Here is a 15,502-nt window from a genome sequence, read left to right as displayed (position 1 = left end):
AGTGAACCCGCCACTGCATACCTGTTGTGTTCAGTGAACCTGTCACTGCATACCTGTTGTGTTCAGTGAACCTGCCACTGCATACCTGTTCTGTGAACCCGCCACTGTATACCTGTTCTGTTCAGTGAACCCACCGCATCAGTGCGCATACCTGTGCAGTTAAGTGAACCCACCTACCTACGTGAGTGCACGCAGTGTGATATACCACTCCGTGCATACCCGATATGGACAAAACAGGTAGAGGTAGTGCCAGAGCCAGAGGAAGGCCACCCGGCAGGTCTGCGCGAGGTCGTGTAAATGTAATTTCGTGTGGACCTGGCCCACAGTACAGTGCTCGGAAGAAGGCACGTCCCATCACCTCCCAAGATTGTCAGGACGTGGTTGAGTATTTAGCGACACAGAACACCTCATCTTGCTCAGCCACCAGCGCTACTACTAGCACCACTTCCGCTGCATTTGACACTTCGCAAGAATTATTTAGTGTTGAAATCACTGATGCACAGCCATTGTTGTTACAGCCAGATGAATTTTCACCAGCTCATATATTTGAGTTACCCGGCAACACTATGGATGTAACGTGTAAGGAGGATGAAGGACCTACTGATGGTGCATGTTTGGATTTGTCTGAGGCAAGCGAAGCTGGGCAGGATGATTACGATGATGACGATGATAGGGATCCTCTGTATGTTCCCAATAGAGGAGATGAAGAGGGGGACAGTTCAGAGGGGGAGTCAGAGAGTAGTAGGAGGAGAGAAGTTGCTGAAAGAAGCTTGGGCAGCTCTTCGTCAGAAACAGCTGGTGGCAGAGTCCGGCACCATGTATCGCCACCTATGTACAGCCAGCCAACTTGCCCTTCAGCATCAGCTGCTTAGGTCCCCATAGTGCCCACATCCCAGGGTGGCTCAGCGGTGTGGAAATTTTTTAATGTGTGTGCCTCAGATCGGACCAAAGCCATCTGTTCGCTCTGCCAACAAAAATTGAGCCGTGGAAAGGCCAACACTCACGTAGGGACAAGTGCCTTACGAAGGCACCTGAGAAAAGGCACAAACAGCAATGGGATGGCCACCTGAGCAAAAGCAGCAGCAGCACACAAAAGCAAAGCCACCCTCCTTCTCCTCTTCCTCCTCCATCAGGTGCATTATCTGCTTCTGCCGCTTTCTCCCTTCCACCTTCACAGGCACCCTCCTCCACTCCGCCTCTGCCCTTGAGCGGTTCCTGCTCCTCTGCCCACAGCAGCAGTCAGGTGTCCGTGAAGGAAATGTTTGAGCGGAAGAAGCCAATTTTGGCCAGTCACCCCCTTGCCCGGCGTCTGACAGCTGGCGTGGCGGAACTGTTAGCTCGGCAGCTGTTACCATACCGGCTGGTGGACTCTGAGGCCTTCCGTAAATTTGTGGCCATCGGAACACCGCAGTGGAAGATGCCAGGCCGCACTTATTTTTCGAGAAAGGCCATACCCCAACTGCACCGTGAAGTTGAGAGGCAAGTGGTGTCATCTCTTGCGAAGAGCGTTGGGTCAAGGGTACACCTGACCACGGATGCCTGGTCTGCCAAGCACGGGCAGGGCCGCTACATTACCTACACAGCCCATTGGGTGAACCTGGTGGTGAACGATGGCAAGCAGGGCGCAGCGGACCAAATTGTGACACCTCCACGGCTTGCAGGCAGGCCTCCTGCCACCTCCTCTCCTCCTGCTACATGCTCTTCGCTGTCCTCCTCCTCCTTGGCTGAGTGGCAGTTCTCCTCTCCAGCTACACAGCCCCAGCTCCGCAGGGCCTATGCTGCATGCCAGGTAAGACGGTGTCACGCCATCTTAGACATGTCTTGTCTCAAAGCGGAGAGTCACACTGGAGCAGCTCTCCTGGCTGCTCTTAAGAAACAAGTGGATGAGTGGCTGACCCCGCACCACCTGGAGATAGGCAACGTGGTGTGCGACAACGGCAGCAATCTGCTTGCCGCTTTGCATATGGGGAAGCTGACACACATACCCTGCATGGCACATGTCATGAATCTAGTGGTTCAAAGATTTGTGGCAAAGTACCCTGGCTTAGCGAATGTCCTGAAGCAGGCCAGGAAGTTCTGTGGGCATTTGAGGCGGTCTTACACAGCCATGGCACGCTTTGCGGAAATTCAGCGCAAAAACAACATGCCGGTGAGACGCCTCATTTGCGATAGCCCGACTCGCTGGAACTCGACCCTGCTCATGTTCTCCCGCCTGCTAGAACAGAAGAAAGCCGTGACCCACTACCTCTACAACTACAGTAGAATGAAACAGTCTGGGAAGATGGGGATGTTCTGGCCCGACAACTGGACACTGATGGAAAATGCATGCAGGCTCATGCGGCCGTTTGAGGAGGTGACCAACCTGGTGAGCCGCAGTGAGGGCACCATCAGCGACTTAATTCCCTACGCTTACTTCTTGGAGCGTGCTGTGCGTAGAGTGGCGGATGAAGCTGTGAATGAGCGTGACCAGGAACCGTTACGGCAGGAACAGGCATGGGACCAATTTTCATCAGACCCAGCTGTTTCCTCAACACCTGCGGCAGCACAGAGGGGGGAGGAGGAGGAAGAAGAGAAGTCGTGTGCAGAAGACGAGTCAGACTCAGAGGATGATGAGCAAGGTGTTTCTTTGGGGGAGGAGGAGGAGGAGGAGGAGGAGGAGGGGACAGCGGCTGGAGAACAACCTCAGCAGGCATCGCAAGGGGCTTGTGCTGCTCAACCTTCCCGTGGTATTGTTCGCGGCTGGGGGGAGGAGGTTGACTTACCTGACGTCACTGAGGAAGAGCAAGAGGAGATGGAGGGTACTGGATCCGACTTTGTGCAGATGTCGTCTTTTATGCTGTCCTGCCTGTTGAGGGACCCCCGTATAAAAAACCTCAAGGGGAATGACCTGTACTGGGTGGCCACACTACTAGACCCTCGGTACAGGCACAAAGTGGCGGACCTGTTACCAACTCACCGGAAGGTGGAAAGGATGCAGCACATGCAGAACCAGCTGTCAACTATGCTTTACAATGCCTTTAAGGGTGATGTGACGGCACAACGCCACCAAGGTACCACTGTCACTAATCCTCCTCCCGTGTCCACGCAGTCAAAGACAGGACGCTCCAGCGATCTCATGGTGATGTCGGACATGCGGACGTTCTTTAGTCCAACGCCTCGCCGTAGCCCTTCCGGATCCACCCTCCACCAACGCCTGGAACGGCAGGTAGCCGACTACCTGGCCTTAAGTGTGGATGTAGACACTGCTGTGAACAGCGATGAGGAACCCTTGAACTACTGGGTGCGCAGGCTTGACCTGTGGCCAGAGCTGTCCCAATTTGCCATCCAACTTCTCTCCTGCCCTGCCGCAAGCGTCCTGTCAGAAAGGACCTTCAGCGCAGCTGGAGGCATTGTCACAGAGAAGAGAAGTCGCCTAAGTCACAAAAGTGTTAAGTACCTCACCTTTATCAAAATGAATGAGGCATGGATCCCGGAGGGCTGCTGCCCGCCCCAAGACTAAGTCAGTCCCCGCACACACAGCATCTTTGCCTGCACGCCGTGTGACTGGCTGCCTGGCCTGCCCCAAGAAGACTAAGTCGCTCCCAGTCCCTCCACACAGCATGTCTGCCTGCAGGCCGCTTGACTACCTTCTCCGCCACCACCAACAGGGTCCGGGACTCCAGGCGGATTGCTGAATTTTTTAGGCCGCTGCTAGCAGCGGCCGCTGTAATAATTTTTCTGGTGCGTGTACATGACTGCCTAATTTTTCTGGCTGCACTGCGGGCAGCTGCAACAACAAAAGAAAAGGCATGTACATGCGCCCATTCCCCTTCGTGATCATTACCTTGCCGTGGTGAAGGGGCTTGCGTATCACAATGAAGCAATGACCGGCGCCTAGATGAGTGTCTCGGGGGGCACACCCACGATAATAAGGTCGTTGCCTCATTGTGGTCAGACCAAATTTGATCAGCTGGACAGTCACTGTTCTGTTATTCAGCTACATCAGCCAGGCGACCATATGGGCTGTAAAGCCACCAAAACCTGCACTCTCGCCATGGTGCGCACCAGTCCAGCACGGCCGTCACTACACAAACAGCTGTTTGCGGTGCGTTACACGGTGAGTTTGGTGTGTCAGTGTGAAGCAGTACCTTAATTACACTACCTGATTGATGTATACACATGCAAGATGTTTGAAAGCACTTTAGGCCTGTCATTTAGCATTCAATGTGATTTCTGCCCTTAAAACGCTGCTTTGCGTCAAATCCAGATTTTTCCCCGGGACTTTTGGCATGTATCCCACTCCGCCATGCCCCCCTCCAGGTGTTAGACCCCTTGAAACATCTTTTCCATCACTTTTGTGGCCAGCATAATTATTTTTTTTTTTTCAAAGTTCGCATCCCCATTGAAGTCTATTGCGGTTCGCGAACTTTAACGCAAACCGAACCTTCCGCGGAAGTTCGCGAACCAGGTTCGCGAACCTAAAATCGGAGGTTCGGCCCAACTCTACACTTCAGTGCACCCACCTACCTACGTGAGCACATGCAGTGTCACTGTGCCTGTCCGGTACCTGTCTGTGTGTGACAGGTGCACATTGTAATACCCATCACTGCATATACCTACCTATTGTTCACTTCAGTGCACCCACCTACCTACGTGAGTGCACGCATTGTCACTGTGCCTGTCCGGTACCTTTCTGTGTGTGACAGGTGCACATTGTAATACCCATCACTACTACCACCGAGGAAGTCATCCACCTACTGCAGACTTCCCATACCACTACTTCCCCCCGTGACCCCATCCCTTCTGATTTACTCCAGCTTCACTTCACGGAATTGGCCCCAGTCCTTACTACCCTGTTCAACCTCTCCCTATCCACAGACACCTTCCCCTCAGACTTCAAGCAGGCCACTGTACTACCCCTGCTCAAGAAACCCTCCCTCCACCCCTCACTACCCTCCAACTACCGCCCTATCTCCCTCCTCCCCTTTGCCTCAAAACTCCTTGATTCACAAACACCTGACCCAGTACCTCAATGCCAACTCACTGCTAGACCCACTGCAATCTGGATTTCGGCCTGCCCACTCAACCGAAACTGCTCTCACCAAAGTGGTCAATAACCTTGCCTTAGCTAAAGCTGAAGGTAAATACTCCATTATCCTCCTCCTTGACCTTTCAGCAGCTTTTGACACAGTAGATCATCCCCTACTCCTCCAGTCCCTCCAGTCCATGGGCATTCACAATCTCGCCCTGACCTGGATTTCATCCTACCTCTCCAACTGCTCCTTCACGACCGCCTTTAATGAGTTCTCGTCCACCCCCAACCACCTCTCGGTGGGAGTCCCCCAAGGCTCGGTCCTTGGCCCCCTACTGTTCACCCTATACACATCCTCTATTGGCAAGGTTATCTCCTCCATGGGTTTTAACTATCATCTGTATGCAGATGACACCCAGATCTACCTCCACACCCCTGACATATCCACCAGTACCATGGACAAGGTCTCCTCCTACCTATCAGCCATCTCCTCCTGGATGTCCGCTAGGTTCCTGAAACTAAATCTAGACAAAACGGAATTCATGATCTTCCCACCCCGGCCATCCATGAACCTCCCAGATGTGCATGTCACTGTTAACCACACTACCATTCGCCCTACCTCTCAAGCCCGCTGTCTGGGTGTCACCCTGGACTCTGCACTCTCCTTCACTCCCCACATCCAAAACCTCACAAAGTCCTGCAACTTCCACCTTCCTAACATCTGTAAGATTCGCCCTTTCCTGACCTCTGCCACCACCAAACTCCTCATCCATGCCCTCATGATTTCCCACCTTGACTACTGCAATGCCCTTCTGTCTGGTCTCCCTATGACCCGAACAGCCCCACTGCAGTCCATCATGAATGCGGCAGCCAGAATTATCCACTGCTCCCATCGCTCCACCACAGCGGATCCCCTCCTTGAATCCCTCCACTGGCTTCCTATCCAGTCCAGAATCAGATTCAAGATACTGTGTCTGACCTACAAATCTGTCCACAAAACCTGTCCAACTTACATTTCTGATCTTACTCAGAGGTACACACCTAGCTGCTCACTCCGCTCTTCCAATCAACTTCGCCTGACCGCCCCCCCGCATCACCCAGTCCCATGCACGCCTCCAGGACTTCTCAAGAGCTGCTCCAACACTATGGAACTCCCTACCTCCACCCATTAGGGCAGCCCCTTCCTTCAATATCTTCAAGAAGGCCCTCACAACTCCCCTTTCACTCTGGCCTACTACCCCTCACAAGTGCTCTAAACCCATAGCTGAACTCTGGTCCCCTACCTTTCGTGTCCTTACCTCTCCCTCTAGATTGTAAGCCTTTAGGCAGGGTTCTCCTCCTTTTGTGTCCTACCTGATCTTTGCACCTCCATTACTGTGAACCTTTGCTATGCATCTGAGTGAACCTAACTTGCCTAATCTCCATGCTCAATCCAGTGACTGACTAAGCATTACCTTGTACGCCTACTGTGCTGCCTGATCTGGTCTTTCTTGTATTCATGTATTGTCATTTTGCTGTATGTCACCCCTAAATATTGTCTGTAACCTAAACAAGTGGCGTACCTAAGGCATTCGACACCCGGTGCTGGGTATTAAAAGACCCCCCCCCCCTAAAAAATGGGTGTGGCTATAACCTGCGGAGCGCGAAGCACGCTGTAGGGAAAAATGGGCATGGCCATGACCAGATGAGGGCGGAGCTAACTAATTTAAAGTGAACTCGGGATGAGAGTGATATGGAGGCTGACATATTTATTTCCTTTTAAACAATAGGGAGCCCTGCTGATCTATTTGGCTGCAGTAGTGAACTGAATTACACCAGAAACAAGCATGCAACTAATCTCGTCAGTTCTGACAATATTGTCAGAAACCCCTGACCTGCTGCATGCTTGTTCAGGATCTATGGTTGAAAGAATTAGAGGCAGAGGACCAGCACGGCAGCCAGGCAACTGGCATTGCTTAAAAGGAGATAAATATGGCAGCCTCAATATTATTCTCACCTCGGATTCCCTTTAAAAGTGCAACGCAAAGACAGTGGGCCCAAGTTTTGGTGAGCCTTTTCCCAGAAAATTCACATAATTGTGCAGGTTTTCTCAAGAAAATACACGTAATGTGAGTAGATTTGCGCAGAAAATACATTCAATCATGGCGGCAGATTTGCCCATGCAATCATGGCGGCAGATTTGCCCAGAAAATACATGCAATCATGTGGAAGATTTGACCAGAAAATACATGCAATCGTGGCAGACCTGGCCAGAAACCACTTCAATCATGTAGCAGACCTGACCAGAAAAAGCATGCAATCACGTAGCAAACCTGGGCAGAAAACACTTCAATCATGTAGCAGACCTGGCCAGAAAATACATGCAATCATGTCGGCAGATTTGACCAGAAAATACATGCAATCATGTTGGCAGATTTGACCAGAAAATACATGCAATCATGTGGAAGATTTGACCAGAAAATAAATGCAATCATGTGGCAGATGTGGCCAGAAAACACTTCAATCATGTAGCAGACCTGGCCAGAAAATACATGCAAGCATGTGAAAGATTTGACCAGAAAATACATGCAATTATGTGGAAGATTTGACCAGAAAATAAATGCAATCATGTGGCCGACCTGGCCAGAAAACACTTCAATCATGTAGCAGACCTGGCCAGAACAGTCGATACACCTGCTAATATAAATTAAAAAAAAAAACATTTACTCACCTGAAGCAGCAGCAGACCTCCTGTCCCGGCCTCCGTCCGGCGCAGCTCCCACAATCCTCTGCAGCCAGTCAGCAACTGAAACTCCCGCACTTAGAGCAGGGCTATGGGAAAATGGCGCCCGAAGCCCTGCACTGCAGACTCAAAGTCTCCAGAGCAGGGCTTCAGATGCCATTTTACTGTAGCCCTACTCTGCCGCAGCTGTGGGCTGCTGCTGTCAGTGAACTGACATGGCCTCTATTAGACGCCGAAAGTCAGTTCACGCTGGGGGGTGCTTGGAGAATGGCGCTGCCATTGCCCCAGTATAGCTAGTATAGTTGCCCCCAATATAGCTAGTATAGTTCCCCTTAGTGTAGATAATATAGTTGCCCCAGTATAGCTAGTATAGTTGCCCCCAGTATAGCTAGTGCAGTTGCCCCCAGTGTAGCTAGTATAGTTGCCCCCAGTGAAGCTAGTTGCCCCCAATGAAGTTAGTATAGTTGCCCCAGTATAGTTAGTATAGTTACCCCAGTATAGCTAGTATGGTCGCCCCAGCCAGTATAGCTAGTACAGTTGCCCCCAGACAGTATAGCTAGTATAGTTGCCCCCAGCCAGTACAGCTAGTATAGTTGTCCCCAGCCAGTATAGCTAGTATAGTTGCCCCCAGCCAGGATAGCTGCCCCCAGTATAGTTGCCCCAGCCAGTATAGTTGCCCCCAGTATAGCTAGTATAGTTTAGTTGCCCCCAGTATAGCTAGTATAGTTTAGTTGCCCCCAGTATAGCTAATATAGTTGCCCCCAGTAAGTATAGTTGCCCACAGTATAGCTAGTATAATTGCCCCCAGTATGGCTAGTATAGTTGACCCCAGTATGGCTAGTATAGTTGCCCCCAGTAAGCTAGTATAGTTGCCCCCAGTAAGCTAGTATAGTTGCCCCCAGTGTAGGTGCCCCAGGAGGGGGAAGCAGGGCTAGAAGGAGGGGCTGTGGAGGCAGCGGTGGGGAGGAGGGACATATCCCTCCCTCACCTGGGACCCCTTCTTCTGCCTCTTTCTCCCCCTCCAGATTACGGCGACAAGTGCGGGGCGGCCGGAGGCGTACAGAGAATTACTCACCTAATCTCCGCGATCCAAGCGTCCTGACGTTACAGGTCTCCGCCTCCAATGCTGCCCACTGTGCTTCCGCTAATCAGCAAGCACAGTGGGCGGCATTGAAAACGGAGACCTGTGACGTCATGACGCTGCGCTCCATGCTTGGAACGCGGAAATCAGGTGAGTAATTGTCCATACGCCTCCGGCCGCCCCGCACTTGTCGCCGCTATTCTGGAGGGGGAGAGAGAGGCAGAAGGAAGGGTCCCAGGTGAGGGAGGGGGGAGGATATGTCCCCCCTCCCCACCGCTGCCTCCACAGCCCCTACTTCCAGCCCTGCTTCCCCCTCCTGCTGTGCTGCTGTGGGGGGTCGTGGCGACACCCCCCTGGGTGTCTGACAGCCAGTGCGCCACGCCCCCCTGCGCCCTACAGTAAAACGCCACTGACCTAATGTAATGTTTAGCGTTGCGTAATATGTTGGCGCTTTATAAATACAATAAATAAATAAATATATCTACCTGTTGTTCACTTCAGTGCACCGACCTACCTACGTGAGCGCACGCAGTGTCACTGTGCCTGTCCGGTACCTGTCTGTGTGTGACAGGTGCACATTGTAATACCCATCCATCACTGCATATACCTACCTGTTGTTCACTTCAGTGCACCCACCTATTTACGTGAGCACACGCAGTGTGATATTTAATACCACCAGTCACTGTACCTTTTCACGGTACGTGTGTGTGAGACAGGTGCACATTTGTAATACCCATCACTGCATATACCTACCTGTTGTGTTCTGTGCACCCACCTACCTACGTGAGTGCACACAGTGTGATATACCACTCCGTGTTTACCTGTTAACTACACCTGTGTGACTGCACATTGTATTAGTCAAGTCAGTGCATACCTTTCACTTCATCCCCCCCCCCCAATATGGACAAAACGGACAAAACAGGTAGAGGCAGACCCAGAGGAAGGCCACCCGGCAGGTCTCTGTGAAGTCGTGCTGATGTGATTTCGTTCGGTCCTGGACCAAAGTACAGTGCTCAGAAGAAGGCACGTCCCATCAACTCCCAAGATTGTCAGGATGTGGTTGACTATTTAACACAGAACACCTCATCTTCCGCAGCCACCAGTGTTATTTGGTGGGGAAATCACTGATGCACAGCCATTATTGTTACAACAAGATGAAGGCGCTAAGCAAATTACATCACCTCATATGTCTGAGTTAGGCAACACTATGGACGTAACGTGTGAGGAGGAGGATGATGAAGTACCTGCTTTTGGTGCAGTTTATGAGGTGTCTGAGGCAAGCGAAGCTGGGCAGGATGATTAGAGGAGATGAACAGGGGGACAGTTCAGAGGAGGAGTAGTAGGGGACAGTCAGAGAGGAGTTGGAGGAGACGAGTTCCTGAAAGAAGCAGGGGGAGCTTGTCGTCAGAAACAGCTGGTGGCAGTGTCCGGTGCCATTTGTCACTACCTATGGGCAGCCAGCCAACATGCCCTTCGACGTCAGCTGCTGATGCCTCCATAGTGCCATCACCCCAGGGGGGCTCAGCGGTTTTGAAATGTTTTAATGTGTCTGCCTCAGATCAGAGCAAAGCCATCTGTTCTCTCTGCCTCCAAAAATTTAGCCGTGGAAAGGCAAACACCCACGTAGGGACAACTGCCTTATGAAGGCACATGCAGAAAAGGCACAAACTGCAATGGGAAGAGCACCTGAGCAAAAGCAGCACACAAAAGAAAAGCCACCCTCCTTCTCCTCTTCCTCCTTCAGGTGCAGCATCTTCAGCCGCTTTCTCCCTTGCACCTTCACAGCCACCCTCCTCCACTCCGCCTCTGGCTTTGAGCGGTTCCTGCTCCTCTGCCCACAGCAGCCAGGTGTCTGGGAAGGAAATCTTTAAACGGAAGAAGCCAATTTCTGCCAGTCACCCCCTTACCCGGCACTGTTACCATACCAGCTGGTGGACTTTGAGGCCTTCCATAAATTTGTTGTTATTGGGACACCGCAGTGGAAGATACCAGGCCGCAATTATTTCTCTAAAAAGGCGATACCTAAACTGTACCGTGAAGTTGAGAGGCAGGTGGTGTCATCTGTGGCACACAGCGTTGGGTCAAGGGTCCACCTGACCCCGGATGCCTGGTCTGCCAAGCACGGTCAGGGCAGGTACATTACTTACACAGACCATTGGGTCAACCTGGAGAAGCAGCGAGTGCGTGTCTGTGCAGCGGACCAACTTGTGACACCTCCACGGCTTGCAGGCAGGCCTCCTGCCACCTCCTCTCCTCCTGCTACATCCTCTTCGCTGTCGTCATCCTCCTCCTCCTTTGCTGAGTGGCAGTCCAACTCTGCTGGTGCTGCGATCTCCTCTCCAGCTACACAGCCCTAGCTCCCCAGGGCCTATGCTGCATGCCAGGTACGACAGTGTCACGCCATCTTAGACATGTCTTGCCTCAACGCAAAGAGTCACACTGGACCAGCTCTCCTGGCTGCTCTTAACAAACAGGTGGATCAGTGGCTGACCCCTCACCAGCTGGAGATTGGCAATGTGGTGTGTGACAACGGCAGCAATCTCATTTCCACTTTGAATTTGAGAAAGCAGACACATGTACCCTGCATGGCACATGTGCTGAATCTAGTCATTCAAAGATTTGTGTCGAAGTACCCAGGCTTAGAGGACGTCCTGAAGCAGGCCAGGAAGTTGTGTGGGCATTTCAGGCGGTCTTACACGGCCATAGCACACTTTGTCGATATTCAGTGGAGAAACAAGTTGCCTGAGAGACGCCTGATTTGCGATAGCCCGACTCGCTGGAATTCGACCCTCCTTATGTTCTCTCGCCTGCTATAACAGGAGAAAGTGTCACCCAGTACCTCTACAACTACATTAGAAAGACACACTCTGGGGAGATGGGGATGTTCTGGCCCAAAAAAATACATGCAGGCTCATGCGGCCGTTTGAGGAGGTGACCAACCTGGTGAGTCGCAGTGAAGGCACCAACAGCGATTTGATCCCGTACACTTACTTCCTGGAGCGTGACGTGCGTAAAGTGGTGGATCAAGCTGTGGAGGAGCGTGAACAGGAACAGTTACAGGAGGAAGCGTTGTGGGATCAATTCTCATCAGAACCAGATGTTTCCTCAACACCTGCAGCAGCTCAGAGGGGGGAGGAGGAGGAAGAGTCGTGTGGGTAAGAGGAGTCAGACTCAGATGATGAGGAAGGTGTTTCTTTGGAGGAGGAGGAGGTGGCAGCAGGAGAACAACCGCAGCAGGCGTCGCAGGGGGCTTGTGCTGCTCAATGTTCCCGTGGTATTGTTCATGGCTGGGGGGAGGAGGAGGACTTACCTGACATCACTGAGGAAGAGCAAGAGGAGATGGATAGTATGTCTGGATCCAACTTTGTGCAGATGGCGTCTTTCATGCTGTCCAGCCTGTTGAGGGACCCCCGTATAAAAAACTCAAGGAGAATGAGCTGTACTGGGTGGCCACGCTACAAGACCCTCGGTATAGGCACAAAGTGGCGGAGATGTTTCCAAATCACATGAAGGCAGAAAGAATGCAGCACTTGCAGAACAAGCTGGCAACTATGCTTTACAATGCGTTTAAGGGTGATGTCACAGCACAATGCAATAAAGGTACCACTGCCAGTAATCCTTCTCCCATGTCCACGCAGGCAAGGACAGGACGCTCCAGCGATCTCATGGTGATGTCGGACATGCGGACATTCTTTAGTCCAACGTCTCACCTTAGCCCTTCCGTATCCACCCTCCACCAACGCCTGGACCGGCAGGTAGCCAACTACCTGGCCTTAACAGTGAGTTTGGTGTGTCAGTGTGAAGCAGTACTCTAATTACACTCCCTGATTGATATATACACATGCAAGATGTTTTAAAGCACTTTAGGCCTGCAATTTAGCATGCAATGTGATTTCTGCCCTTAAAACGCTGCTTTGCGTCAAATCCAGATTTTTCCCCCGGACTTTTGGCGTCTATCCCACTCATCCATGCAAAAACTCAGATGTTAGACCCCTTGAAACATCTTTTCCATCACTTTTGTGGCCAGCATAAGTGTTTCTAGTTTTCAAAGTTCGCCTCCCCATTGAAGTCTATTGCAGTTCGTGCAAACCGAACTTTTGCGGAAGTTCGCGTTCACTGTTCACGAACCAAAAATCGGAGGCGCGGGCCATCTCTAATAAAAAATAGCTTATACTATATTGTAAAATCCAGAGTTGTTCAAAAGTAAATCATTTATCTACGCTATACCACGTTTAAGACCTGGAACAGAACCTGTTTGTAATTTGGAGATGTACACGTCCTTACGATTTTAGTATCAGTTAGGGCTGTTTAAAGTAGACCCAAATTAAAAATACAAGATTTCAGAAATAAAATCTATTTTCTAAATTATAATAATAAATAGCAGCCTTTTTTAGCTGTATGATGACAAAAATAAAATATTTTACATTTATTGTAGGAACCCCTCCCTTCCTTTCATATTGCCGGGACAGAATCCAGCAGACTGGTGGAGTAGGAGATGTCTGTCAAAGGAGGAATTGCTAATGGCTACCACCTGTATAACCCTAGTTATGAAGAGAGAAGGGTGAAAAGCATGCAATGAAATGCTCATAGGCTTGAAGGAGTGTTTATTTATCTTTGTATGTGACAGAGTGGTGGGTCCGCTTTAACACGACATATAGAACTGTCACGGACAGAGCCAACGGCTGCTCTAGTATGTAAACTGGAAATGCAAATGAAATGTACAATGTAAATGAAATTGAAATGCAAATGTAACCGTCTGCTACTGACATGTGTAATTGTAAATGTCTGCTCCTGTTGCTCTATGCTATCGATTGATGTCTCTTCTGAGCCAAATGTACTGTGCCAAACTCAATTCCGGGCATGACCCAGTCATGCTTGGCGAAAGAAACTATTCCTGATCCTGATTCCTGATCCTGATCCTGAACATAGCAAGCATTTTTTCAGCTATTTGCTGAAAAAAAGCGCTTTGACTATTTAATCCTATGACAATTTTCACACTAGAGCATTTGTTTTTCTAAAAAACGCAAATCCGCAGCATGTAGCATTTGTACAGGAACTGTGGTTGTATTACAAGTAAATGAAGGAAACGCGATCCACTAGAGTCTACCTGCTATTGCCGCCTATTTTTATTTAAATTTCTGCCATCTACTGATCTACAAAATCCTTCCCCCATAGTATAGTGTGCAATGTTTACCATTGCTATGCAATGGCAGACACTCAGCCTTTAAAATGATCCTGTGCACAAGCATGCATAGAACACTGCAGAGAGGTCGCTCTTCACACAATCCTGTTGCCCTTATAGTGCGGCTTTCTGCCAGCGGGCGGGGTGCTTCTTACTGTTGAATTTGCCACACTCCAGATTCTACACACAATATGGCGTCACCTGTGACAGATGGTCTCTGCTGCATTCCAATGCCGACTCCTCTTGTATGGGGCACCATTAGAATAGTACAGTTTGGGGACACATTCAAAAAACGCACAATTTGCCTACAACTATTTATCATTCCTTAGTATGGAAAACAAAAGTTTGCTTTCTTAAAACAGAAAGTATTGGTGATAATTCAGGTTGGAGTGAGCTCCAAGATGTCTCCCAGTGCATCTCTGCGGAAATATGCAAATTATCCATTGATGTCCCTGCAAGGTGGCCATTAACGGTCCAATTTCTTGCAAAAAATTGTTCAAGCGAGCAGATAATTCTGATCGGAAAAAAAATTGTTTACTACACCATCAACGAACCAATCTTTGCTTCCTATCTATCACAACCAACAAGAAAATCCAAATTTTGGTTTGACGAAAATCCAATCGGACGACTATTTTTATAATAGTTTGTAATCGATTGTGCCCATCAACTGAGATTATTTACAACCAATCCGATCAGAATTTCTGATCGCTCAAATGATTTTTCGCTAGGAATTGAACCATTAGTGGCCACCTTAAAGGTATACTATCGATTGAAACGACTTTTTTTTTTAATACTCTATATTAGTGTACACATTACCACTAGTGCTAGGGGCACTTTATTTATTCACCCAGGTCTCTTTCTCGCTATCCCTGCTTAAAAATTCATTTCTCACACAGCTCATAGTAGTTTGGGTCACCCTGAGCTGCTTGGTTACTCTGTCACACAGCTCACAAATATATTTCACTGTGTCACTCACAGCATGCAGCAGACATGAGGAGAAATAGGCTGATCTGAGGTGGTAACAGGTAACTAAATGAGCTGGAATATTGCTGGAATATAACTAGCTATACCACGAGTCTGTGTTTACACTCTGACTGGCTGCCTGCTTGAGGTGATTCACTCCAGGCTGCATCCACTTTACAAGCTGATGAGAGGGGCAGACCACTGTCTACAATTAGCATTATTAGTATCTTTATCAGTCAAGAGAAGCAAAGATAATAAACACACATTGCTAGAATCTTTAACCCCTTACCACCATATCAACAATATTCTTTCAGCAAGGTGATAATTAAACTATAAACTGAGGAGTTGATAGCATCTCCCCTGTGCAGAGATTTGGTCTAGCCCTCTGGGAGCCCAGTATTTAGATACATTTTGTATCCAACACTGACGCCAGAGCTGAGGGAGGATTTTACAGCTGAGAGGAACAGCTGTGAGAGGAATCAAATTGCTCCTAGTACTTGCCCTAATGTGTGCTACAACATACAGCATTTCAAAATAAATGCA

At 49.7% G+C, this 15,502-nt stretch overlaps 1 protein-coding gene across 2 annotated transcripts in view; it reads right to left on the bottom strand.

Annotated features, from left to right (window-relative positions):
- Positions 1-15,502, bottom strand: part of NDP (norrin cystine knot growth factor NDP) — a 300,917-nt gene that overhangs the window by 159,468 nt on the left and 125,947 nt on the right. The gene's annotated exons all lie outside the window — the stretch shown is intronic.

This window comes from Hyperolius riggenbachi, chromosome 2, assembly GCF_040937935.1.
Source record: "Hyperolius riggenbachi isolate aHypRig1 chromosome 2, aHypRig1.pri, whole genome shotgun sequence".
Taxonomy (NCBI): domain Eukaryota; kingdom Metazoa; phylum Chordata; class Amphibia; order Anura; family Hyperoliidae; genus Hyperolius; species Hyperolius riggenbachi.
Note: the sequence above shows the minus strand (reverse complement) of the source record. Positions and strands in the feature narration are given on the sequence as shown.